We start from the raw sequence: 26,907 nt of genomic DNA, 5'->3' as shown, positions 1-26,907 counted from the left end.
GAATGTCTCTTGTTAAAATCTAAAACTTTTATTGTTGTGTGGGTGTGTGGGTGTGTGTGTGTGTGTGTGTGTGTGTCAAGGACATACATCAGGTTATTGTTTGCAACCAAGTGAGTTATTAATTTCACAATAACATTTGCAACTTGGGGCGGCCCGGTATCCAGTGGTTAGCACGTCGGCTTCACAGTGCAGAGGTACCGGGTTCGATTCCAGCTCCGGCCTCCCTGTGTGGAGTTTGCATGTTCTCCCCGGGCCTGCATGGGTTTTCTCCGGGTGCTCCGGTTTCCTCCCACATTCTAAAAACATGCGTGGCAGGCTGATTGAACACTCTAAATTGTCCCTAGGTGTGAGTGTGAGTGTGAGTGGTTGTTCATTTCTGTGTGCCCTGCGATTGGCTGGCAACCGATTCAGGGTGTCCCCCGCCTACTGCCCGAAGACAGCTGGGATAGGCTCCAGCACCCCCCCGCGACCCTAGTGAGGATCAAGCGGCTCGGAAGAAGATGAAGATTTGCAACTTTTTGAATCATAACTTCATTTCGGTGAATGCATTTGCGGTGGGATGAAGCAACGGCAAGGATGCACTTTGCTGATGGGAACGGACTGATCCCGGAACGACACTCTGAAGGACAAACTGGATATATAAAATGCTGAGAAAAATTGTGACTATCCTAACGGTATCTGATTGCAAACCGACACATGGTAGGACGTATGGTATTGAATACATGCCTTTGGATAAAATCCAAAAGAACAAGTATTTGGTGTGCTGACACTAGTTGTGCGTGTAGTGTTGGCGTTCCTGAGATCGGGCTTGTTTTCGAGACCACTTTTTAAGGGTCTCGGTCTCATTTCGGGAATCAAAGGCATTTTAGTCATGTCTCTGGCAGGGTGGATGATTTGGCATATTAGCATATTAGATCGAAAGCGGTCAGGACCAGGCCGGTTCTGCTGTGATCACTAATCAGTGAGAAACACAGAATGCAAGTACTGCGGTTCCTTGCCGGCGTCGCCCGCAGGGCCACGCCCCCTGCACACGGAGAGAGGATGAAGACGATTGCGAAATGTCAGCGGGAACTCCCTGAAATGTGCAAATTCTGTGATGCACCACTAACAGAAACAGTTGGCAAAATATCCAACGTTTATTGGCACATTGAGACGAAATATAAAGAGGGGTCAAGTAGCCGTTGAATGAACTACATTGGGAAAGACAATGAAAGAAAATAAGCTCTTTTTGTACCCTTGATATTTTATTTATTTTATTTTTTGCTAACCTTCAAAGCTAACAGTGACTTGATATTATAGCCAAGTTAGCTAGTGGATGATGGTCAAAAGCAGAATAACACAACAAGAAACAATGAAAAGGCCAGTTGCTTTCCTGAAATTGTCTGGTTATCTTTGTAGCACAATCGGATTGTAAAGCGAATGTGACAACAAGCAAATCGAAATTATTGTGATTTAATAGGTAGACAACCTCAGCAGTTGGTTCCCTAAATCTAAATAAATACCTTATTCGGGTTACTACCTTGCAGTTTCAGCCTTGTTCTTTCTACTGACTGGTAAGTCAGCCCCTTCCTTGATTTTATTTTATTTTTTTCTTACACTGCATCTTTTCACGCATTATCTTTAATATATCCCGTACTCAAGTCTCCAAGTCTACCTTTTGGTTCCCTGTCTGCAGCGTTTGACAGCCAGCACATCACTCATATCCCTCTCGTCTTTTGTGGATATGGATGAGGGTATTGCCATGCTGAAAGTGACCGGTACCTTCCCAGTATAAGTCTTTCATTGCGGGACAGAGGTTATAAATCAGAACAGTTTAGCATTTTTCGCAGTGACTGTTCTCTCAGAGGGGACAAACGAACCAAAGCTTTGCCAGCAATGTTATCCACCAGAGCTCAACAGAGACACAGTATCTCCCGAAGATGAGGTCAAGTGTTCAGATGTATAATGTCCACTTGAAGTGCCCTCATACACGGACGATAAAGTATGACTCATCCAGCTGTACCATTTATCTCATGTTAAAAAAAAAAAATCTGTTAACTTTGTGCACTGTGCCCGTGTGCATTCTGTTGTGAAAAAAAGTCCTTCCCAAAGATGAAAATGCACGTTTAGTTCTTTCATTTTCAGACAGGCACTACATTGCTGCTGTTGAAACCATTATTTTTCAACTAAAACCCCAAAAGACAGTAAAGAACAGAGCTGGACTGATCAGGCGGAAATAATCATTGGAATACCAGTCGTAATGATCTGATTATGATGCGCAGCTGCTTGGCATGATGATACATTCTTCCCACCACAAGCATTTCTCAATCACTACCAATGAAATTTTGAGACTGGAGTCTATCCTTTGCAGCTGACACCCTGATACATCCTAACATCTGTTTTCATTTGGTTTTCCTCAACATATTTTATTAAATCAAGGGTGAGAAGAGTAATCAGACTTTCTGTGGTCCAAACTAAACGGTGCCATCTTGCTAGCTGGGTTTTTTTAAGTTCACATTCAACAAATACCCTGCTTAGAAAAAGCAAAAAAACATTTTTTAATAAAAATACAACTTTAAAAATTAAATCACAACATGCTGAATTTGAAAAATAAAACCACAAATAAACAAAAAAAGATTGCAATTTGCCGAGGTGGGAGTATTTTTTTTTTTTTAATGCCGAATGTGCATGTAAGCTAGAAAAATCATCCTATTTAAAGACGACACGTGTTGTTTCTGGAGCCGGTCTGTTACCCAAAGCTAATTATTGTGTGTAAATGGGTGAACGACAGGCATTAAGTTTGTGCGCTTTGGAGGCTGTCAGCTTTTCAAGATGAGTGATGTTGACATGTATTAGTTTATGGCGTAGCTGTCACATCAAATATGGCGGACTCGCTCATGACCAGAAAAGTACTCAATGTGGAGATTCTGTTTCTTGATGTTATGAGTGTGTGTTTGTGTGTGTGAGTGTGAGTTTGCAAGTTTCTTTTCTGTCTCTCAAACACATAGTAACACTCACACTCACACACACACACACACACATAGACGCACACACAAACACACACTAAAATGCTGCAATCAGCACATCCCTGCCATCTAAATAAACAGACTGCCTAAGCATATGCGCAGCACTGTGCTGATACTATAATTAGCTGCCTAATCATAATCATTGTTACATTTCTCCCCTTCACTTCCTGTGCAGAGGGAAATCTCAGTCCAATTTACATCATTAAAGTAATTGCCCAACACTTGTTAATGCCAACTCACGCCAATCTCTCCTCCCTGCTAGCACTCATTTGCTATGATGAGAAACTAATGCTAACCGGGCCCAACAGTGGGTGACCTATCAAGAGTTTTATGCAGGCACAAAATGACAAAAAGACACATTAATGCTGCAATAGGATGGCGACCAGTCTCGAGTATACTCTGACTAGGGCCATACTGGCAACAAAATTCGGGCCAGGTATAGACGTTGCTGGTAGCGGTCACTGTGTGTGTACATGTTTGTGTGTGAGCGTGAGGTACAAACGGATTAGAAAGTGGATGGCTGGATGGATGGATGAATACAAAGAGTGAAAACCCAGATGGTCACTTTTTGTGGATCCCAAGAGTAGTTTTGGGGGATGTTGGGGCACACTCGTCAAAATTAAATGTGAGTGATAGCACAATGCCAGCATTCATTTCATTCTGAATAAACCCAGCCAGGCGTTTTTGATAGGTAACAAAAGTGGATGTGTCCAAAAAAAAAAAAAAAAAAAACAGGGCTCCTGGTTGATTCATAGTGAAAAATGTTAGACGAGCGACTAAAAGTCGAGAGAACATGTTTTTTAATTAATTGGAGGGCACTGAAGGTTGTTTACGATTGTTGTCACAGTGTGTCTTCCTCTTTAAAAACTCACACAGAATGAGAATGACTGAGAGATTTGATAATGATATCATATGTAGGTCAGAGTGGAAGGTGCGGAGGGACACCCAAACTCTGAATGTCTATTTGGAGGAACAAGTGCACCGCTTGTGTTCAATTAACCCTGAGGGCTATTACTGTGTGCGGCTGGTGTGGGCAAACACATCCATAACAACTCAGGGGAAGATTGTGTGTGTATGTTGTGGGGCGGGGGACATGGGGGGGGGGGGGGGGGGGGGGCTGGGGAGTTGAGGAACCTTGCTACTCGGAAGAGAGCAGTTTACAGAAGACGGACCTGACCTGTTCGCCATCAACCTGCCATTCACTTTAACTGCAGCAGACAGTGCAACACAAATGTTCACACACATACACGCTGATAGAAAATCACTATTCATTCATTCATTCATCTTCCTAACCGCTTGATCCTCACTAGGGTCGGGGGGGTGCTGGAGCCTATCCCAGCTGTCTCCGGGCAGTAGGCGGGGGACACCCTGAATCGGTTGCCAGCCAATCGCAGGGCACAAAGAGACGAACAACCATTCGCACTCACACTCACACCTAGGGACAATTTAGAGTGTTCAATCAGCCTGCCATGCATATTTTTGGAATGTGGGAGGAAACCGGAGCACCCGGAGAAAACCCACGCAGGCCCGGGGAGAACATGCAAACTCCACACAGGGAGGCCGGAGATGGAATCGAACCCGGTACCTCTGCACTGTGAAGCCGACGTGCTAACCACTGGTCTACCGGGCCGCCAGAAAATCACTACTTCCTCCCATTTCTAGTGTGTCATGTGTAAAAAAAAAATCCCACACAATATTATTGGCAAAATCTTATGATACAGTCAGTCTCAACAAATTGATCTGGAGAACAAGCAACTGAATCACAAAATAAGACTTATCCTCTGAAAGGTGCAATGTTTCCTCATTTTGGATATGGATTCAAACCGAACAATATTTTATCGTAGTTTGACAGACCTGCTGTGGCTTTACGATCAATGATGTTCTCACCCACCATTTCCCAAAGTTAAGGTCTGCATCAAAATGTTGTCAATGATCAATTTTCCTCTAGCTACCCATTGCCGAAGTGAAATTCTGCATTCTTCATTGTCTGGTTCCACCCTGTATTTCACCTTGTAAATAATTCCCAACAAATGTGAAGCTTGATTCATTGACAACAAATCCATTTTCAGCCAACAGATTTGAAAATGAAAGCGGTGTCGAAGGAGTTGTTCTGTACTGTCTGAATATCCTCGTCATTACTGAAAGTATCCCCCTGGATGACCTCTGGAACAGCGGTTGTCATAAAGGCGGCATATACGTATTGACGGGGAGTGAGAAGGCCCTTTAAGTGGTTATATTAATGAGTGTGTACGAAGTGTGACCTTCAATGGGCAGAAAGTCATCGATAAGTATGGATGGCCAGCATTCCCATCTGCCACAATCTACTTTAAGCAGCTTTAAGCAGGTGCACATTGTAAAAAAAAAAATTAAAATAAACCAACTTGGTCCGCCAGAATGCCCAGCATGTTGTGGCACGATTTTCAAATTCTCAAACACGCTAAAGGAGGCTTGCATTTGCAAGAAAATCCAGATATAGAACCCAAGATGCCACCACAAGGATTTCAATATTTAGTGAACAATAATTTGGTAATTTTATGCTCGGATGTATTCGTCTTTGTTTCTTGATATAAACTGACTTTCTACCTCGATCATCAGCAAAGGCACAGGAGAGGCATCAAAATGACTTTCCCCATTGACAAGATGGTAATGAGGATGTTTACATTCATTAGATACGAGACCCCATTTTGAGACAAGGAACTTGTAGGTCATGTTTGTTGATCATTCAATAGTGTCACTGTTGCTGATTTATGACTGTGATCCTGCCAGCATTTGCATAAAACATTCATTCAGATTAGACTTGTGGTGAAAATGATTTATTTCTACTCCCTCCTTGATGGAGCTCACTTAAAGCGAATTTTAGTGTGTGGCTCTTCTATTCTCATCATCACTTGCACTTTTTTAATAGCATTTCTCTCCTTCTTAAGCCTACCCAGTGCAATACATTAAGCATGTTATTTAGAAATGTATTATTACAGTCTCAATTTCGTCTCCACACTCTTTTTACCTTAATTCACATTTGTTTCTATAGTTCCAAAATATATTTCAATTTTTTTGCAAAATACACACATCAGTCACATGATTTCATGTGAGTAAAATTTGAGGGGTCAATTATAGGACTGCTAAAACTTATGAAACTTGTTTTGGACTTGGTATTCATTAGACTTGACTTCATACATGACTTGACAAGTCATCGGGCCCTATTTTCATGGCAAGTGCAAGTCAAGCACCAAGTGTGGTCTGACTGTGTTTACGTGGGCCTCACAGTGCAAAGGTGCAGGGTTCAATTTCAGCTCTGGCCTTCCAGTGTGGAGTTTGCATGTTCTCCCCGTGTAGGTTTTCTCCGGGTACTCCGGTTTCCTCCCACATTCCAAAAACATGCATGGCAGGCTAATGGAACACTCTAAATTGTCCCTAGGTGTGAGTGTGAGCGCAGATGGTTGTTTGTCTATGTGTGCCCTGCGATTGGCTGTCAACCAGTTCAGGGTGTCCCCCGCCTACTGCCCGAAGACGGCTGGGATAGGCTACGGCAACCCCCCCTTACCCCTGGTGAGGATAAAGCAATCGGAAAATGGATGTATGAATGGATGTTTACATAGATGCTTCATTGACAAGTGACTCACGGCCATGCTACGCCACTGGGTCCACCATATTTGATGTGGCAGATCAGACTGTAAGAAAATGAGAGTAAACGGTCTGAACTACATAAACCTGGCAACGTACAAAGTGCACAAAGTTAATGCCTCTCATCAAAACACACACCAATATATATATATATTTTTTAAAAAACAACAACTGGTTTACTCCCATTAGAATATGATCACAGTAACAATTTCACATACAATTGTACATTGGTTGTACAATTGTACATTTGTAGACTCATACAAAAGGGGGGGGGGGGAAGAGCAAGATGTCAAAGCCCTTTTTAGAAATGAAATTGTTCCATCGATGTAGAGACCAAAGGCTCTTTTTTTTCATTGACACTGTCACTAATGACTATGGAGAGACATAAATCAGTGGCACCCCATCCTCATTGAAAAACATCAGAATTGCTTTCAAATACTACCAACAGATGAAGCACAAGTTGCTTATTATCGTCCAAATGGCCATCCTTTTGTAAAGTAATGAAGGAAGCAGCCTGGGTGAAACAAGAGTATGCATGGGTACAAAGGAGAGAAATCACTGAGCTGTTTGATCCCAGCGATCTCAGGATGTAAGTTAAATTGGGCATAGAATGGCGCTAGATCATTATCCTAATTACAAAAGGCTTTGGGATGAAAGTTTCAAATGTTTCCAACACACTTTTAGGCAAACAAAAAGATTCCTACACTCTCAAGAGATAACGCCTAGTGCCGCTGCAAGAGAATGTGATAACAGGATCTACGATTGTTTTGCAATAACCCAAAGGACACAAAAAGAAATGTGACTCCCAATTATCTCTAAGCTCTTTTGCCTTTTTGCTTTGCTCGTATTTCATGACTAGATCATTCGAAGTTCCGAGAAACAAAAGCCGCTCATGGAAGGTTCTCAAATTAAAAAAAACAAAAAAAACAACCACACTTTTATGGATTGCAATTTATCCTCAAGACAAAAAGCAGCCTTTTTCAACTGTCCCTACACAAAAACAAATATTTGGCAGGGCGACTTACAGTCTTTCTCCCATTTGACTTGACATCAGGATTTCAAATATTCAAAAAGGAATTGCATTTGTGCATTGGTCGGGATTTTAAATGTCACCACGGACAGGGATATTATTGATAAATTGATTTTCATTTGATTTAATTTTAGGCTGGGGATGAGTTACGAAGACATTTTGAACTGCCTGGCATTGAATTGTATCCTGATGTAGTGTCTTTACAATGTCTGAGTCAAATTTTACACTTCAAATCTTTGCTTTCATATCACTTGCTCCAGTTCAACCCGAAAGTTTGGTGAAATATATTCTGTTATAGATTTGACCCTAGGATGCCACAAGAAATTCAGGACAAAAAAAAATATATGCATATTAATGAAGAACCTAAAGGCACTGGCTCTTCATCGAATTGAAGCATCGATGAAGCACTCCCTTCAAATCCGACAATCCCTCTCATACGCTGCTCACATTAGTCCCCTGGCTCCTGCTTTGTCCTGTCTCGCCTCACAAGCACTTATCCCTGCAGCTGAGCGACAACAGCAGGCAATTACAAACAGGTGAGAATGTGACACTTCTCACAAATCACTTAGCAGAGAGATTGCTTTTCTACAGCCTGCTTGAGATAGTGTCTGGATGTGGGGGGAAAAGAACACTGCAATCATACACAGATGGCCCGGCATGTCGACAAGGTTGAAATGAGGCATATGCTGGCACACGCACACATTCATACACATTTGCACTAATAAACAAACACGCAAGCTTGATTAATTTCAATATTCACAATACTATCACAACCAAATGAAGTGGCAAACATCCGCAATCCGATTAATTGTTGTGCGGACTTCAAGGTAGCGTGAGTCGGATCAGGAACAGATTTCAAAACCATGAGGACCTCAGCAAAAGCAACATCCTTGTAGCTTATCAGAATCAGAATCATCTTTATTGGCCAAGTATGTAGAACACACAAGGAATTTGTCTCCGGTATAACACGCTGCACTAGTATCATCGTAAACAACAAAATCATTGAACCATTTTAGAGTATACCAGTAGTTTTGTAGTACCATTTTGTGGTGCAAGAAGAGTGACTATGTCAGTGACTGTTTAAGGAGTTAATGGCTAGAGGGAAGAAGCTGTTTAAGTGTCTACTGGATTTGGTGCGCATGGATCTGTAGCGTCTGCCTGAGGGGAGTGGCTGAAAAAGGTGGTGGGCAGGGTGCGGGGGATCCAGGAGGATTTTCCCTGCCCTTGTCTTGATTCTTGCAGTGTGCAAGTCCTCAAGAGTGGGTAGGGCGGTGCCAACGATTTTTTCTGCCGTCCTAACTGTCCGTTGAAGTTGGATTTTGTCCTTTTTTGTGGCGGCCCCAAACCAAACCGTGATAGAAGAACACAGGATTGATTCGATGACTGCCGTGTAGAACTGTCGTAGCACCTCCTGTGGCAGGCCATGCTTCCTCAGCAGCCTCAGGAAGTACATCCGCTGCCGGGCCCTTTTCAGGATGGAGATGGTGTGGAGTAAAGCAGTCTTACCTTGTTTACCAACGCGTTACTGTTATGTTTCGGTCTGGATACGTTTGGTTTTGATTCCTTGTGTGCCCTTTTTTCACCACCTGATCTCGTTATCGGTGTTCCTTGTGTGTAACCAATCAGCTCCCTCAAGCCTTTGTGTCTTGTCCAGGTGGTTCTCGTTGTCTCGTCACTTAACTTATATTTAGTTCCCTGAGTCTTTCTTGGGTCATTGTGAACTGTAACTATGTGAGCATACGTGTGCTGCTGTCATGTTTTCCATCCATCCATCCATTTTCCGAACCGCTTGATCCTCGCTAGGGTCGCGGGGGGTGCTGGAGCCTATCCCAGCTGTCTCCGGGCAGTAGGCGGGGGACACCCTGAATCGGTTGCCAGCCAATCGCAGGGCACACAGAAACGAACAACCATTCGCACTCACACTCACACCTAGGGACAATTTAGAGCGTCCAATCAGCCTGCCATGCATGTTTTTGGAATGTGGGAGGAAACCGTAGCACCCGGAGAAAACCCACGCAGGCCCGGGGAGAACATGCAAACTCCACAAAGGGAGGCCAGAGCTGGAATCGAACCCGGTACCTCTGTACAGTGAAGCCGACGTGCTAACCACTGGACTCCCGGGCCGCCTCCTGTCATGTTTTGTTTCCTGTTATAGTTTGGTTTGATACTTGTGATTTCCAGGCATTTTACCACATAATACCACAGTTACTGTGGTTTATTTTTCTAAATATATTTAGAATAATATATATATTTCCCCAGTGTGAGACAAATAAAGGTTATATGCTGTTCACTGCTGCCCACAAGCCGGTTTGCCAGCTGTCCTTTGGATATCCTTTTAGGATTTGATTTGCTCTGCACTTCTAATTTCCCCTGCCCGGAATCTTGACACATTTTACCTTGTAGGTCTGAATACAAATGTACTCTAAAATTTCAGGTCGAGCCGCTCAAAACTGTGGCAGTAGTCCCACACTTTTCAACATGGAGAACTATAAACTTTGATTGTGTTTTAGAATCTCTAACGGGTTTCTTCTGCCTGAGGATTAAAGCATATGTTTTATCTTGCGATAACAAACGGAACATTTGTGTCCACCTTTTGGGAACAGTTTGACAAAGGCGTTCTATTCCAGTGTGATTGTGCCGGAACGCACAAGGCAAGAGTGATAAAGCCACGCTGCAAGACAAATTTTGGCTTTGCGAAGACCTTGCCATTTTTTTGCCTAAAATATTGATATATTTTTAGATTGCATTATATTACATCGCTATAATCTTATTATTCTTGCATATTCAGAAGCACTCAGCCGTACCCTCAGTCCATCCCACTCGCAGCTCTGGTCGTGTTGTTTTCTTCGCCTATTTTTGGCCATGGCTTCATGTTGAACATCCCCTCAGGGGTCCTTGCTGAATTTTGGTAGCAACATTTAATCCGAAGCGGGTCTCTGAATCCCCGTCTTTTTCTGTGTTTTATTCCACTGTGACTGAGAAGAAGTTTGCCATTCTTACTCTAGCGGCTTTTTGTTCATCATTTGACGGTGTACTGCAGCTGATGCAAATTCCACACCGAGAGTTCCAAGCCAAGATTTGGACACACAACTGTGGATTATAAATCGACCTGCGAACCACATGCTTCACCACGACATCATTTAACATCTCATTTGTGGTTGTGGAAATGGAGGACTTAGCTGGTATTTATAAATAATACAGCATTTCACATCCACCATTGAAATCAGATCTATACATTTATCCGATTCTATGATGATGTCAACAAAGGATTCGTTCACACGACTTACTTCACTCATATTTTTGGTTCTATGCAAGCCAATTCAAACAGATTTGTTCTCTGTTTCTGAGTGGGTCGCATGCGTGTGCCCCCGTGTGTGTGTGTGTGTGTGTGTGTGTGATTCAACAGGAAGTGGAGGTTATTTCAATGAGTGCTGTTCATTTTTTTTTCTATAACACCCCTGGCATATCTTCCCTATTGACTTCGCAGATTCATCTATTTTCATTACTGAAATGATGTCAAAACTCCATGGCAACCACTCAGCCAGCAGCCTCAACCTTGCTAACTAGAAAGACCCAGGAGACATCTCTCTCTCTCTCTCTCTCTCTCTCCCTCACACTTGTCTGTCTTGATTTACTCACTATTCGCAACCAGGTACTATTTGTAAGACCTGGTGAGAAACACAAACCGGTACTCTGATGGCTTTTCTAGCATCGCTGTGTTTGTATCCTCAACGATGCTAGGTCATGTTTATTGATGGGCCATAGGGGGCGGTGTTCATTTGATTGATTTCAGGTTCACCGGTGTCTTATCTGTGTCACGGGTCAACTTGAGCAAAACATTTGCAGGATGAAGAGATCTGAGCATGTTTCTCTGTGAAAGCACAGCCATTACTTTTCTCTCCGTGTCTCGGCTTGCCTTTGAAGGTTTGCAAATATGAGTTATTACATAGCCGTTGTAGTTAATGAATCACAGAAAATAAGGGGTATAAACACAAGAGCCTGGTTTGATATGGAAAAAACACTGACATATTTGCATTTTACGTTTGTTCAATTGTTTTGTTTTGTTTCATTTTAGTTTTCCTCTTCATATCCCAATTTTGTGTGTGTTTACGTGTCAGAAAACAAGTGGAGAATAAAATGCAGGGTTCAAAACCTTATTATGGTCATCAGCAAGCCAGAGAGTTGGGAGTAATTCTAGCAAGGAATTATTGGCATAATTGCAGGTTAAGGAAAATTATTTATACTGCCAGTTTATCATTGAAAAAATACTGTGTAGTTTACCCTGTATCTCCTTTCTCTGGTATAGTCAGATGTTGAAAACAGTTAGATATCTGGGAGAGAGTAAAAAAAAAAGAATCAAACAAAAAAAAAAGATAAAATAAGATTAAGGCAATCTTTCCAACTTCCTTTGTTATCCACATAATTATTTCAATTCCATGTTCTGACCCCTGCCCACTCACCCATCGAGAGTGTTATCGCAGCAGTGCTATGCTCTAACAATTTATTTGACTCTCTTTCAAAGAGAATTGAAAATTAACTTTGGAGCACCATTCAAAGAACATCAGACATTCTGCAAAGGGTTGACTTTCAATTCTTTACTTCACAGCCGGAAATTTATCTCTTCGGCATATTATATTCACTTTATATGTGTCACCTCTGTGCTGTCATGTCGGATAAGGAATGTCGCTTCTTTGGTAGTCAGAGAGTTGCAATCATTTTCCATCAAAATTATTTTTTACCGTGATTGCTCTGGTACTGCTGCATCGGCTTGATTATTGATGTATTTTATTGGAGTATAGAATAGAGAAAATATGAGTTTTCAATGATTATTATTATTATTATTATTATTTTGACCGCAATGTAAGTTTGCCTTTATCTGATTTGGAAGCATTTTTCATGTTAATTGGTTGGCATCACGCGAGCAGATTGTTGCCAGCGCAGCACCTTGAAATTGAAAAGTGAATTGCAACCGAATAGGACGGAGGGATTCTCGTACACGCACTCTTATTCTGCAGCTGGTAAAGCGGGATTAGGTTTGGCAGTAAAAGAAACAAAAGGGACCGCGCGTATTTGTGTTGATGTCTGCATATGTTGGGCCGTGTGTGTTGGTGTGCCAGCGAAGAGCTGAAGTCAGGGCAGCAAGGTTTTTAGGGGGGACTCAATTAGTTCAGCCCGAACACAAATCCGGAATCTGTCACATTCAAGGTCTATCTTGGATATGGCAGGGTAAGAAAAAAAAAAAACATTTAAGCTTTTCCTGCAATTCGCCATTGCCCAAAGTCCCTCTGCTGCCCTGCTTATCCCTGAGAATCCCTGCACACCACAGGACTAGTGGGGAGCCGATCACAGCTGGAATCCCACGATCAGCCCCTGCTCTGGCTTTTTCCTATGTTACTGTGCCTTGTTTTCAGTTTGAAAGGAGATTTGGCCTCATGTCTGATGGTGCCAGGTCTATTTCAATTAGATGTTTGCAAAACTCGCCGCTTTCACACATGGAGAGAGACTTTTGATGGCTCGTGGTAACGCTTGACAGAACATGAGCAAAAGCAGATTGCCATGACATCATGGCAATCCCATTTTGACCTATATTGAGTGAAATGGTAAAATCCACAATCAACTGCGGCCGCCGAGAGATCCTCATTATTATCGCACTTTGTTTGCACTTGCACTTTAGTCCGTCTTAACGTCCTATTCACAAATGATATTGCGCCAATGACATTCCAATGGAAAAGCGTGCACATATTTTGACATCGGAGTACACTTTGCACCCGTTTTCACCCTGATTGCACACGTGGCAAAGTAGAAATGCCCACCGTGCTCCAAGAACACCATGGTAGAACAATGCCGGTTAGGAAGAGACTCTTTCACAAATCACATCCGTTTCACACAGCTTAATCAACCTAATGTCGTTATGTTCCGGGGTTATGTAATTTCGGCCACGTCTTGTACATGTTGGAGCGTTCCCTCATGTTGCTCAGACGTTACAGGTGGAAATTCTTCCCCTCAAAAGGAGGCTTATGCAGAGGAGCGCAAAACTCACTCTGGCTACTTGACAAGTGGATGTAACAATCATTTGTCACTTCAAAATGTACACATTTTCAGTAACACGCTACTTTTTAATGTATTATTAGCATCACTACATTTTTTTAATGCATTTCTGGCATCACTATATATGACCTCATTTAAATATGCGCAAATACCACCGGCGCACCGAGACACATTCTGCTTGGCAACTCAGTTAGTGGCGCATTTCACCAACTGCGCGCGCTTTGTGAAGTAAATATTATCCGTCTGCTCGCTTTTTATTGGTTAGCGCCACGTAAATGACAGGCGCCGGCCCTCGGTGTTCAAACTGAAGAACATTTTTAAATGGTACCCAATCAGACTGCGTTAAGATGTTGAATTGTCAAATCCAATATATTTGTATAACCCTCAGCAGCTGCAGTCCACCTTGCGCTCCATGACCCATTCATGTCCAATGTCGTGGAGGTCCCGGGTTGTAGGGGTCGGGTAAACGCACAATACATGACCAGGCTCCTTCTTGTGTTTGTCTCCATTTCAATGCTGGTGGTTGATGAGTCTCTCACCTAGACTCATCGGCGGGGCCCGCCATCAATCGGGGAGTTGACAGCACCAGGAAGTCAGCTAGCTCTAGTTAAACAACGGGAACGCTCCAAAAATGTCAGCATCAGGATTGCAAAATAAGTTGAAGCAAATACCTTCATTTTGCAAACCAATTATTACTCCGTATTGAGGAAAACAGAACCCGTGCAGAGCTGACCTGAATGTGATTGGTTGCATAAAATTATGTTTTTTTTAAAATGTATTATTTCTTTAACAGTTGAATAATCTATGACAAAATTCAGTCATATGATGGAGATGAAGAAAAGTTGTATTAGCCTCACTGAGCTATTTTTGCTCAGTGGAATCGGGTCTGCCTGTCAGCATTAGTTGTTTTTTTTTTTTGAGTTTGTGGGCTCAAGAGTTGAGTGTAGAGAAATAGAAAGAGCTAGTGCTGGCTTCGGGTCTTACCTTAATCCTTTCCACACATTTTTCAAAGCATTTCTCTGAGACATCCGAAGAAGCAGAGGGGCATCCTTTTGTCAAAGACAGATTAACCTTATATAAACAGGTTTCAGAAAGGAGAAAAGGCTGAAATGAAGGGGGGAGGGCGATGTTTTCAAGTAACTTTGAAAAGTGACTAGAGTGATATGAAAAAAGTGCAAAAATGAACAGAAAAAAAAAGCAAAATGAAATACAGAATTTCAAAGCTGGCTGGAGAGGGAAGATTGAAAAGATGGGCCAATTTTGATTGGTGGCTTGCAGAGGGGAGCTTTGGTTTGGTTGGGATTGCAGCCAGTGGAGCAGCTCAGTGGAATAAGCTGCTTCCAGATGAGTGAAAGGAGTGACACACAAGCCCTCTCATACGCAGGCACGGGCGAGGAGGAGCAGTGAAAGGCCACAATAGCGCCATGTTCCCGTCACACCGCAAATCAAAGGTCCGACAGATCTCTGCCACTGAACTCTGTTAGTCTCCGAGGAACCAAAGGCACCCAAACTATGAGTGTCATGGAACGGAGATAACATGCCAAAATTGACTACAAATGTTGTTTATGAGCTGTTATTATTCATATGCATCTCAATTGAGCAGTACCGTAATTTCCGGACTATAAACCTCTACTTTTGTCACACGTTTTCACCCCTGCGGCTTATTTTATGATGCGGCCTGTTTAAAGATTTTTCCATTGACCGCCAGGGGGCGCTCGAACTGAAAAGGTAACAGTGAGACGCAATCTGTGTCACAGTGTCACCATGAGAGGGCGCACTTCACCTGGGGTTTTGAACTGGACTGCAATCCCAAAGCTGTGTGGCAGACTTGACCGAACACAAAATATTTTTTGTTAATTTTTATTCATGACCGAACATAGAAAATGTTTGAGTGATTTGATTGACTGACTAATTGACTGATTCCATCAGCTTCAGTAAAACAAAAAAACTCAAGTTTTACGGTTAAACAAGTCAACCCAAAGGGCGTAGGGTGAAATTGAAAGTTATCAATCCTAAGACAAACGTATTTCAAATAAGAAACTCATTGACGCGGCAACATAAAATGGATTACCGCAAGACCTGAAATGAAGTCATGAGAACCAAAACAGCCTCGTTACACGCTAATTTCCCACCCAGTCAAACCAACAAAAAAAGATTACCTAAACCTAACGACCAACAGGTGTGCAGCTGCAGGGAGGGCCCGACAGTGCCACCTGTTGGTCACAAACCAAAACATGACAGTCAGACTTTTGGGTATTTACTTTTACTGTCTGAGTTTTGAGTTTATGACCTTCAACTAAATCCTCATATCTCACACTCTCTCTCAACAGAGGGATGCATAATTCTGAACCCAGGAGGCAGTGGCTTTTTTTTTTTTTATGTCTGAGTGGAATTTAAGCCGGATGCAGGTAATGTGAACGTCTGCAACAGTTTATTATGCACTGCTCAGTTTCAGTGGAAGCAAAGTAACTAAAAGTGAACACAAACATTTCATTTGAACACCAGTGATGAAAAATAGAAACCAAAATAAGGCTATTGTTTGAAAAATGGCCACAGTGCAATATAGGAATATTTTCAGGAGTTCAAAAGGCTGTTTAAAAGATTATTTTCCACAGCATTCTGAAAATTTTTTTTGACTACACCATTTATCGCACTGGTGGGCAAGCAGGGGTCACAACCTTGGAGTGTACATGACTCTGTGCCACTGTGCTTGCAAGGGTCCTGATCTATGGGCACACATAATGTGAATGTCGCTGAAGTGGACAAAATAAAGCGGTGCTGTTCCCAAACAGGAACACACATGTGGAATGAATGGAGATGCTACTTCCAAGGAAAAGGTCATGCACTCATGGATTACGGGAAGATGGAGGTGGAATGATAGAACATGCATGTCTGTGCACCTGTGCACGCACTCACACACACACGATTGGAGAAATAGACGGGAAAGAAGAATGTGAAGATTGGCAAAGCAATCTGTCATGCCTCCACGTTGTTGTTTTCTAAAATTAATTTGAATAGACAAAGTCAATTACTTTAAATCCATCCATCATGTGGAATGGGAGCTCCGTTTGCACATTAGTGCTGTCATATATTTACTCTTTAATGGCGTGTTCATAAAAACCAAGGCGTACATTCATTTTGTGTTGACTAAGCCCCTCATTGTCACACATTATCTTGGAATTGACGATGACACTTTTATCTTGAACCCTCATTTTCTCAAATTTTTACAAGTTTACCTCCCCCTTTACAGCACTCAGGGGATGAGTAGGATTCCGCTTCTTTTTCTCATTCGTTGCATTCCTCCATGCAAGGAATCATCAATGACTCTCATAAATGAAAAGGAGACGCACGCAAAACCAAAGTCATGACCATCAATTGTTTGTTGTAAAACAAAAGGAATATGACAGCTTGTCCAATCTCTTTAAGTAAAGCAAAGGGGAACGGTGTCAGAGGTCCCTGTTCCTTCCTGAAGTATTAATGAAAGCGGCAGATGGTGGAAAGCGGAGCAGAAATTACTATTATCTTTGCCCCACAGTAGTAGAATCAATTATTTTTATTGGCTTTTTCTATTTTGTAGAGAGAAGTTACAGCTGTAGTTTTCTCTACTTCTGTGCATATCCAAATATGCAGCACGACCGTGACAAATGTGTAGTATGGCATCAATTGTGTTTCATTGTAGGTGTTTAAAAGAGGCGGGGCATTTTAGACACATCTTCCAAGTACGCCTGAGGATCTGGAGCAACCTGCCAATGTTCTTCAAATGAGATACTGAAAAGGTGTTTTGAATGGATTAAAAAAAAAAAAACATTTAAATGTAATTGAGGTTTTCAAAACTAAGGAGGGATTAACCTGAATTCAAAATTACTGTACAAAACAGAGCAGCACGGTGGGCAACTGGGAATTAATTCCTTACAGGTTGTAGCGTCAGTCTAGTACTTTAGAATATTACCTCTTCTGTTTAAAACAAACCAAAAGAAAATGCCTGGCAGCCTACACGTGATTTGATTTGTCATTATCATCGTTTTTTTTTTTTTAATTGTACGTGGCATGTCTTCTTCCACCCACAAGGTTTTTTTTCAGTCTGGATGTCACGAGAGCATAATCGTTCCTGTGCCACAAGATAGCACCGAAATGGAGTTGGAATAGGCTTCAGCAGACCCTAAAGAGGACAAGCGTGATTGAAAAGGGTCGGATAGAAGGTAGAATATTGTTTATTTCCTCAAAATGTGTTTACACAAAGAGACTCCACAACCAATCTGCAGTTGTGTCAACACAAACTGCCGTCATGTGAACAAATATAGCATAGTATAGTCAACACTCACCAGCCATTTTATTAGGTACAGTGGTACAATCAAATAAAATCGACTGCAAGATTGACATAAAAAGACGTCTTACTGGAGAAAATACTCCCACTGACAGATTTATTAATATAATCGTTTTTGATAGATACAGAAGATAAATTTGTCCAGGATGTATACTAAATGTTATCTCGACACGGCTTCATTGTCACAGTAGGTGAGAGACCCAATGATCATTTCTGCTGTCCATACCGTGGGCTGCCATTTGTTTTTTGAGACTCTTTTTGTCAGCAGTGGGTCAACCGTGGGTCAACTCGAATGTGGTAGATAAGTGTGGGTTTTGTCTGCAAACTTTAGGAGCCTGTTGTGGGTGGTGGTTGTGTTGGAGAGTTTTCCTACTTATCCACATTCATTCATTATTCTACGATCAATCTTCCTGTCCATTAATTTGTAACATCTCCGCTGATGTCCCATTTATTTGCCCCCTCCACCCACCATTACATCTCTCAGATCCCCAGTTGTGAAACCCACCTCCTTGCTGCCAGCCATTCTCCATTTGGTTCGTTATATCCTTAGAGATCCATTCCATGAAAGTCACCTCCTCCTCATCACCATCTGTTAGCCTGGTTGTTTCGTATGACCCATCCAGGGGGTTCCATCTGCACCTACTGGCTCGGCTCTCCTCGTGGTGCTCTCATTTGCATTAGCCAACAGAATTGGAGGTTGCTAATATTAAAGACACACAAATTAGTAAAGGAAATGAATGTACCGGTAATCTAAAGGTGAATTGATATGACTATTGGAAATGGGATTTGAAAGTAAGATTTGTCAACCAAAGAGAACCAAAGATTCCACATTCTGTTTCAATAACTTCAAAATTGTATTTAGTAAATGCCCACTTGTATTTGTTGTGTTTCTGATGCATTCAAGGGTGACATACAAACATGACTTATGGCATGTTTCAAAGTAGAAAAGTAAATACAGTGAGAGTGGCAGAGTGCAGAATACACACCCCACACTCTGCTTCATGTGAGTGAAATTACTGCCTTGGTATGAAAAGATACGGTGTAAAAAAATTTATTTTTAATTAAAAAAATAGATTCCCAAGGAAAAATTCATAGGCAAGTGTGCATGCATAGAAAATGAACTCACGAGCATGGACAGAGCTACAGGGATCAACAGTGAAGAGCTCCTGTTCCTTTTCAAATGAATATTGAAATAAGGTAAACGTACTTTATGAAGGTAATGTGTTGCTTTGCTAATGTGCAAATGTTGATGTAGCCACAAGTGCACTTAATAAAATAAGCCCTCTAAATCCCACCTAATAGGCAGTGTTCGTAATACGGTCTTGCCCTCAAGTCAATAAAATAATTATTTTAGTGGGGATTAGACAGGAGAAGTATTTGGCTTTGGTTGGAATAATTTTCATGTTAAGGGGCAGTCGCGAGAAGGGATAAGAAGCAGTATTATGAGATGTGGCCAGTGAAATGTTCAAAGCTCTACACAGATGATCAACATCAATTGTCATTTTTTTATTTTCTTTTCATTCCCTTGTATTTGAATCTCACAGTTAATGGCTGAAAAAAAATCAATGAACACATTGATTTAAATGTGTATAAAGTTATGTATTCATGTACATTAACTGTCTAAATGTTCCAAAAATATATATTTTTTATCATCCCAAGAATGTGGCATTTTTTTTACGGAAATTGATTCAACATAACATATTATTACTTTTCTCTTGACCGCTAAATGTCCTCCCATGGTCACTTGTTCCATCTATTTTCAAGTGTTACTCTGAATTTAGCCATGACGAACGAACTCTTGCCTGTATCGTGTATGAACATGTTTGAAGTTTGGGGCAACTCATCCATTGACTCCATTTGTGCTGTTCAGTGTTGGTAAAATTGAAATGTTGCAAAAGCAATTTGACATAGACTTGCACCCACACATGCTCACAACTGCTACACACACACACACACACACTCAGAGTTAAGGAAACCTCTATTTGAGGTGATGTGGAGTCATGCTGTTTCCATGGTAACATTTCAGCTGCAAACCATGGAGGTGGGCCAACATATCAAATGAGAACACTTTCCGCCTCTTGACAACAAAGAGAAGAATAGTTGAAGGACACGGAAGGAATGAAAAACCAATGAGAAGGTGAAACCGTATTGTTTCAGACAACCGCGAGGGTGAAGAGAGAGGGGGAAAAAAAAAACGTAATCGCTGGATTTTCAAGCATGATTGACAGAAAATATAGCAGCTTGGCTTTAATTTGCCATTGTCAGGATAAATATTTGTCCTGTATTGTGAAGTCGAAACGCAATTCCATCGACAAGAAGCCAGGTGCAAATATGTGTATTTGAACCCCTTTGTAGCAGTTTGACAATAATAATCCAAAATATTAACAGATGATTTGCATTTTTTTAAAAGCCAGCAACACTTTAGAGTAGCATCTTCTTGAAGGAGCAAGGAAAGCATATTTTCTCCAGGTGTGAAAAAAATGTGACTGTTATTTTGTTACTGAACTGTCAGTGACATGGAAAATTATGTTAATGATCTTTTTCTCTGTTTTTCATTCTCTCGCTATGAATAATTTTTTGTGCCAACACCGCGCCTTTTATGACCACAGTAATGATCGATAACTATCGTATGTATTAGTCTTTAAAAAAAAAAAAAAAAAAGCAAACACAAAACACTTTGGAAATGTAAACAGCAATTGAACCTGGGATAAATACTTTCAAGTAAAGGATATCATAACCCGTTTTGTTTAGGAGACAGTGTTAAGTATAATTATTATGACAGCATTTATGAATTGTTTTTTTCATTTGGATTTTGTATTCGTGCACAATTTAAACGTTTTTGTTTTTTTTGACTGGCTTTCTCAAATGACAAATGGAATCTATTCTTCCCCATTCTGTTCCCGCAACTTTGGCAATACCCTCTCGACCAATCCACGGATTATAGCGTGTCCCTTTAGAGAACATTTTACTGTTCTTGCTACCCAAACAGAGGGGCCACATAAAATGGTATCACTCTTTTTTTTGTGTGTGTGCGTGACCAACGAAAACAGAGAAAAAAAGGGTTTCGCTGAAAGTGTCGGATTTGAGCTGTGAAAAAGGATGTAAACAATGCATAGTTGTTCTCTTCCCATGTCCAACCTACACTCACACATGATGATGGAAAACCAGCTAACCGAAGTGGACATGGAGCAAAAGCTGTCATCGCTAATTGAGATCGATGATGCTGGTGGTAATCAAGGGATACATGTTCCATTTTGTTACGCCATTGAAAAAGACCAAATTTGATATGATGCCAGCAACGCAATATATTACACAGCACGCACCATCAGAAAATTGAAATTCATTTTTAGAATGAGGAAACCTGCTGTGGGTAGTCATGTTAACAATGCTCATGGCAGAGAAGCACATGGTCATATGCTTCTAAAGAGCAAAGAAAAAACAATGCTCACTGAAATGGCGGCAGTATGAAACTTTGTCTTTGCTTCTTCCACAATAGTTCAACAGAAATGTGATCAGGGCTTGTTTGTGGTTGTTATGTTTGTAGCCGTGTGATTTGCGTCCTATTGGAGAACCGATGACCAGGATGGTGGAGCTGAGATCAAGCTCTCCGACGCCGTGGAATACCATTTCACTGCAGGATGCCTTGAGAATTCTCCCACAACATAACCAAACAAACCCCATGGTACAGTAGGTACCCCCCCCCCAAAAAAAAACATTCCCCTTTTTATGTTCATGGTGATATTTTCTCCCTAAATAGAAGATGGGTAGGAAGTAAGAAGGAAGGAAGTGAATTCAATTAAATCCATCGCGCCATTTTCAAAACTCCTTATCTTGCTCAGGATTGCAGGGAAATGGGAGCATATTGCATCTGATTTAGGATGACATTTATTTATTTATTTTTTAAATAATCCAGACTCAATCAGAAACCCAAAACTCAAAGACAGCAGTTTCAACTCACATACATACAGACACTTAGTGTTGACGCTCGCAATTGCATCGTACTTCATACAAAAAGACACATTTATACAAACTATGCACTAAATAAATAAATACATGTAGACCCCCTGTTGAATCATCCCGATTTTAAAATTACTTGAGGGATACCCCAAGAAATGATTGGAGGCACAGATCCACAATATGAAACAGGAAATACTAAATGAATGACGAGAGACGCCAAGTAAACATGGCCTTGGAGGCAGGGCGGACCGCAGAGTAATTAGTTGTAGTGATCACTCCTTAGCCTTAATCTCTTTAATTGCTCTGTGCTTAAAGGGGTAGGATATTAATGAGATGTCCTGCGACACAATAACTAATGAATTTTGTTCTTCTGGTCAATAGCCGTATGTTGGACTGCAGGTTTGGCAAGACTAATTAGGCTACAGCACTATCCCAGCAGGCACAGCTAGCGATCTCACAAAGTAGAGCACAGTGTTAAGGGGGAGAGGGGCTTCAATCGGGCAATAATGTGAAGAATGGAATTTTAAAATGAAACCTACCTAGACAGATGGGACATGGTTTAATGGTACAGTGTTAGCTTCACAGGTGATCTTATGACATAAGAACCCTGAAAAAAAGTTGCCATTATCCTATATTGACTGTATAAAGGACGAACAGTGGGGCGTCCATTAAAAAGGAAAACATCACTCTTTCTTTGGAAATAGATGAGAGGATGGCACTTCAGATGAAGCTAATGCTTTAATGTATTGCAGTCATCTTATGCATCTCTGAGTTTCATCAGTCTCTCTTCTGTGCGAGAAAATGTCATCACCGTCAATATGCAATAAGTGGCACATGCTGGTGTCAGATGGTAACGCTTAAAGATTAAATGAAGAGACATTCAAAAGAAAACACTTTTTTAAAAGTATTGTTCCAGCAATAATAACATATTATTATATCATCATATTTTATCACAACCCATTGATTTTGCATGATGTATTCTTATTGTCATCATTAGTTCCGTCACAATTTATATATGATAAAATTAATGTATAACCTCATTAAGATTCATAGTCAAAACACAACAAGAAACCATTCAAGTGGAACCGAACAAAAGGACTACAAATCCCAGCACTCAAACCCGGAAGCGCAGCGCCGGTACTATTCTCTACAGTCGTAACCCAAATTTATAGTTCAAACATTCCAGTGCAGCCGGACAAACATGACATGGCAACACTCCAACAACAAAAAATACATAAAAATTAAGCAAAGACACCACCGCAATTGCAAGACCCAGCTTTATAATTTTTGCCCACGTTGTTTTAAACTGCTGATTGCGAACAGCAAGTCATTGTGATTGTGATGCAGCGAACATAAAGCGGCGCGGATACAAACGTAGCTTACCATTGGGGACATGCTGACGACGAAGTGAGCGAGTTTCTATTGAAACAAACTGCGATGCCGTTCGAGTGAACGGTCCGCCTGTCAGTGGCAGCCTCGCCCCTTTTAAGGCCCCAGGTAAATCCATCAGTACCCACCCACTTTATGAATAACAGAATAGGTGTCAAACTCAGGTCCTGGAGGTCGCTGTCCCGCATGTTTTCCAAGTCTCCCTGTTGCAACACACCTGATTCAAAAGAGCAGGTTCAATGTCAGGCTTCCGCAGAGGTTGCTGATGATCTGATCATTTGAATCAGCTGTGTTGCAACAGGGAGACTTGGAAAACATGCAAGACAGCGGCCCTCCAGGACCTGAGTTTGACACCTATGAATAACAGTGTCAAGGCTGTGGCTTTTAGAAAAGTGGCCTTCGGGGCAATGTACAAGGTCGGCATAGAAATATGTTCAATGTTTGCTTCCCACGTCAATCTACAAAGAGGACACCAGACTATCCCCACTTCCGTTAAAGTTTCAGTCGTGTGATGGAGGGTGCGCACTCTGGTGTTCTACGATCGTTTTAGGCACGCTTTGACACACATTTACTCACTCTTACCACACACGAGAGGCTGCAGGCGACGCGCGGACCGCTTCATTCGAAAATCCAAACATGGATATCGTTTACGAGCAATGTTCCTTCAAATTTTCCATCCGTCTGAGCATCCCAGAGCCATGCTTTGCTCATTACTATCATGAAAAATCATATCGAGATTGTCTTTGTCGAGAACAACACTGCTGAGCAACCTGAGAAACGTGCGACAATAAATTTCAAAGTTGAGTTCCTATCTGATTTTCTCAGCTCATCTTTTCTCCCTGGTGTGGATTCCCTCCCCCAACCTTGTCATCTCCATCTTGCGACTCCCTTCACGTGTTTCTTCACATCGCTCCCCTGCTCCATCCTTATCTAGTCAACCTTTTCGTCCCGACCTTCTTCCCTCTCTCACTCCATCCAGCTCGCCTCCCATTCAGTGCACGGGCAGCAGCAGTCAAATTGATTTAGCCTCTGTGCTTAGGAGCACAATCAAGTCGCAGATTGGGTTTCCCGGTTACACACTCCCTCTGGCCCTGCGCATTTTCTATATTTCTGCCACTGTTACTTCCACATTTCTCCCCCACCCCATCTATGTCTCCTGTTTGTCACACTATGCACACACACACACACACACACACACATACTCTTTTATACACATCCATTCTCTTTATACACACCAAATGCTTACACGATGCACCGGGTTTTGAGAAAAGTTCTTTCAAAATTTGTACATCGACAGGAAAACAAATACATATACTCAACTGAAGTCACACAGAGCCTTAAACTACAACCTCATACATGTTTGGCATATAACCGGGATTAGGGTTAGGGTTTGACTTTAAGAGGGCAGCTATGATCCATTAAAGGGTTGCTGCTGTATCTGCAGCCCTGCAAAGGAGTACACATATTTTTTTTTCTCTTCTTCAGTAGAATTGTCACACTCATGTAGTTTACTTCACGATTGAAATATTACTGGCAAAACTATTGTGCATTGATGTCATACTTAATGTGCAAAGCACCAAGTGGAAAAATAGTCCCGCAAGTACTGACGCATTACAAATTGATCGAATTAAAGATGGAATCAGCTCCTGTTGACTGCTGCTCAGCTCTCACAACATCTCCAGCAGCAGATCGCGACCAAAATTACTGCAGTGGGGAATTCTTGTAGTTGTCGATAACGAGGATAACGTTACACCTAAGTGGGCGTATTTACAGGTTTTTATACAGTGGTGTGGAAGACTGTTCCGACATAATGAAGAGGTTTTTTTTTTTAATTTATATATAACTAAAGTGACAGAAATATTGAATATGTTAAAAAACGCCTTGCCCATCCTGTCGGCTAAATCACTTTATATTAATCCAGTGCAGTCAAAATGTCATTATTCATTTAGTTGTGCTTCTTTAAGCATATGGTCAACCCGATGCGCACGGTGACGTGTGTGCCACACACTACTTTGCATCACCGAAGTAAAGTATCCGTCCATCCATTCTCTGTTCGGCTGATATCTTCACGTGGGTCGCAGTTGTGTTGGATCCTATCCCAGCTCACCTAGGACAAGAGGAGGGGTACGCCCTGAACTGGCCGTGAGTCAATCACAGGGCAGAAAAAAAACAAACACTCACAATTAAGGGTTTTCTATAAGCCTGTTTTTATAGAATGGAAGGGGAGGAAACCAGAGTGTTCTGAGAAACCGACACAGGGAGAACATACAAACCCCACAAAGGAATTTGCGCTCCGTGCTGTCTCGCAGAAAATGAAATAAAATGAAAGTAAATAAATATATGATCAAAATTCTATTCACTATTTGTAAGTGTGTTTACTTTTGTTTTATCTCTTATGTAGCCTGCATTTAACAGCAGAAAATGAATTTAACAGGTATCGACCCAAGTCATCTTCTGATAAGGTGCTTTTAGTTTGACTCAATTATTGTTCTTCGATACTCTTATGGAAGACTAGGGATTTTTTTTGCTACAAAGTCTATTATGAGAATAAATGAAAAGGAAAACCTTAGTTTCAGTTCCAGGCACTTTAAGGAGTTGAATTCAAAATCCAAGAAGTGTACTTGGAGGGGGGGGGGGGGTCGACACAAAGTCACAAAGCATTTTCTAGAGTTGTAACTTTTTTGCCAACACAGACGGTTTCCAGACAGTAGCCTCATCACTCCATTCCCTTATGAGCACCAAACCTCCACATTGCAACCACCTTTGCAAAATATTGAAGGCATTTTGTTACTGGAGGTTTGGCTGACCTCGGTGTTTGTGTGTGTTGGTGGAAATGTTCATGGTTACTCGTAAAATCATTTGCTTCATAAATGCATTCGATCAACTGCAAATTATCTTGATTGATGAATGCCTCTCTAGGAAATGAATCTTGAGCCGTACTAACTGGACAGACTGCTCCAATTATCCGCCATTGCTGCTCCACTCCCCATTGATTAATATTGACACGAGGTGTTTGATGCATGACCTCGGAATGCAAAGTCCAAATTTATGCCTTTCAGTGACTCTTCCGGTCTCACTGTATCTGTTTTGCAAGCTGCTGATGCCACTCTGTGACATTCTAAGCTCAGTGGCCACTTTCGTCTGATGTTCTATTTGAAGCCTCGCAATGTCGACGCACTCTTCATGAATTGTTAAGTGTTGTTTTGGTCTCGCAATTTCCAAAATGAATTGCATGATGAAGAGGGCTGCTCAAATACCAATTCTAATTCCACTAGCGAATATAGTGGCCCGTTCATGGATCTAAAAACGTTTTGTGAATGTGAATGTTGAACAATAATCAACAGCAAATAGAAGTCAAATTGAATTCGAATCTAAAGCCCATTTTAGGTTCATCGTGGAATTTCACTCTGAAGCAATTCGATATGATCAGATGAAATAGGATTTTCCCTGTTATGATGATCAACATATATCAACATGATAGCTGATCCTGCACACGTTCACCATATTCAGACCGGATAAGATAGAATACAAAA

The sequence above is a fragment of the Hippocampus zosterae genome, chromosome 10 (assembly GCF_025434085.1).
Source record: "Hippocampus zosterae strain Florida chromosome 10, ASM2543408v3, whole genome shotgun sequence".
NCBI classification, from domain to species: Eukaryota; Metazoa; Chordata; class Actinopteri; order Syngnathiformes; family Syngnathidae; genus Hippocampus; species Hippocampus zosterae.
Note: the sequence above shows the minus strand (reverse complement) of the source record.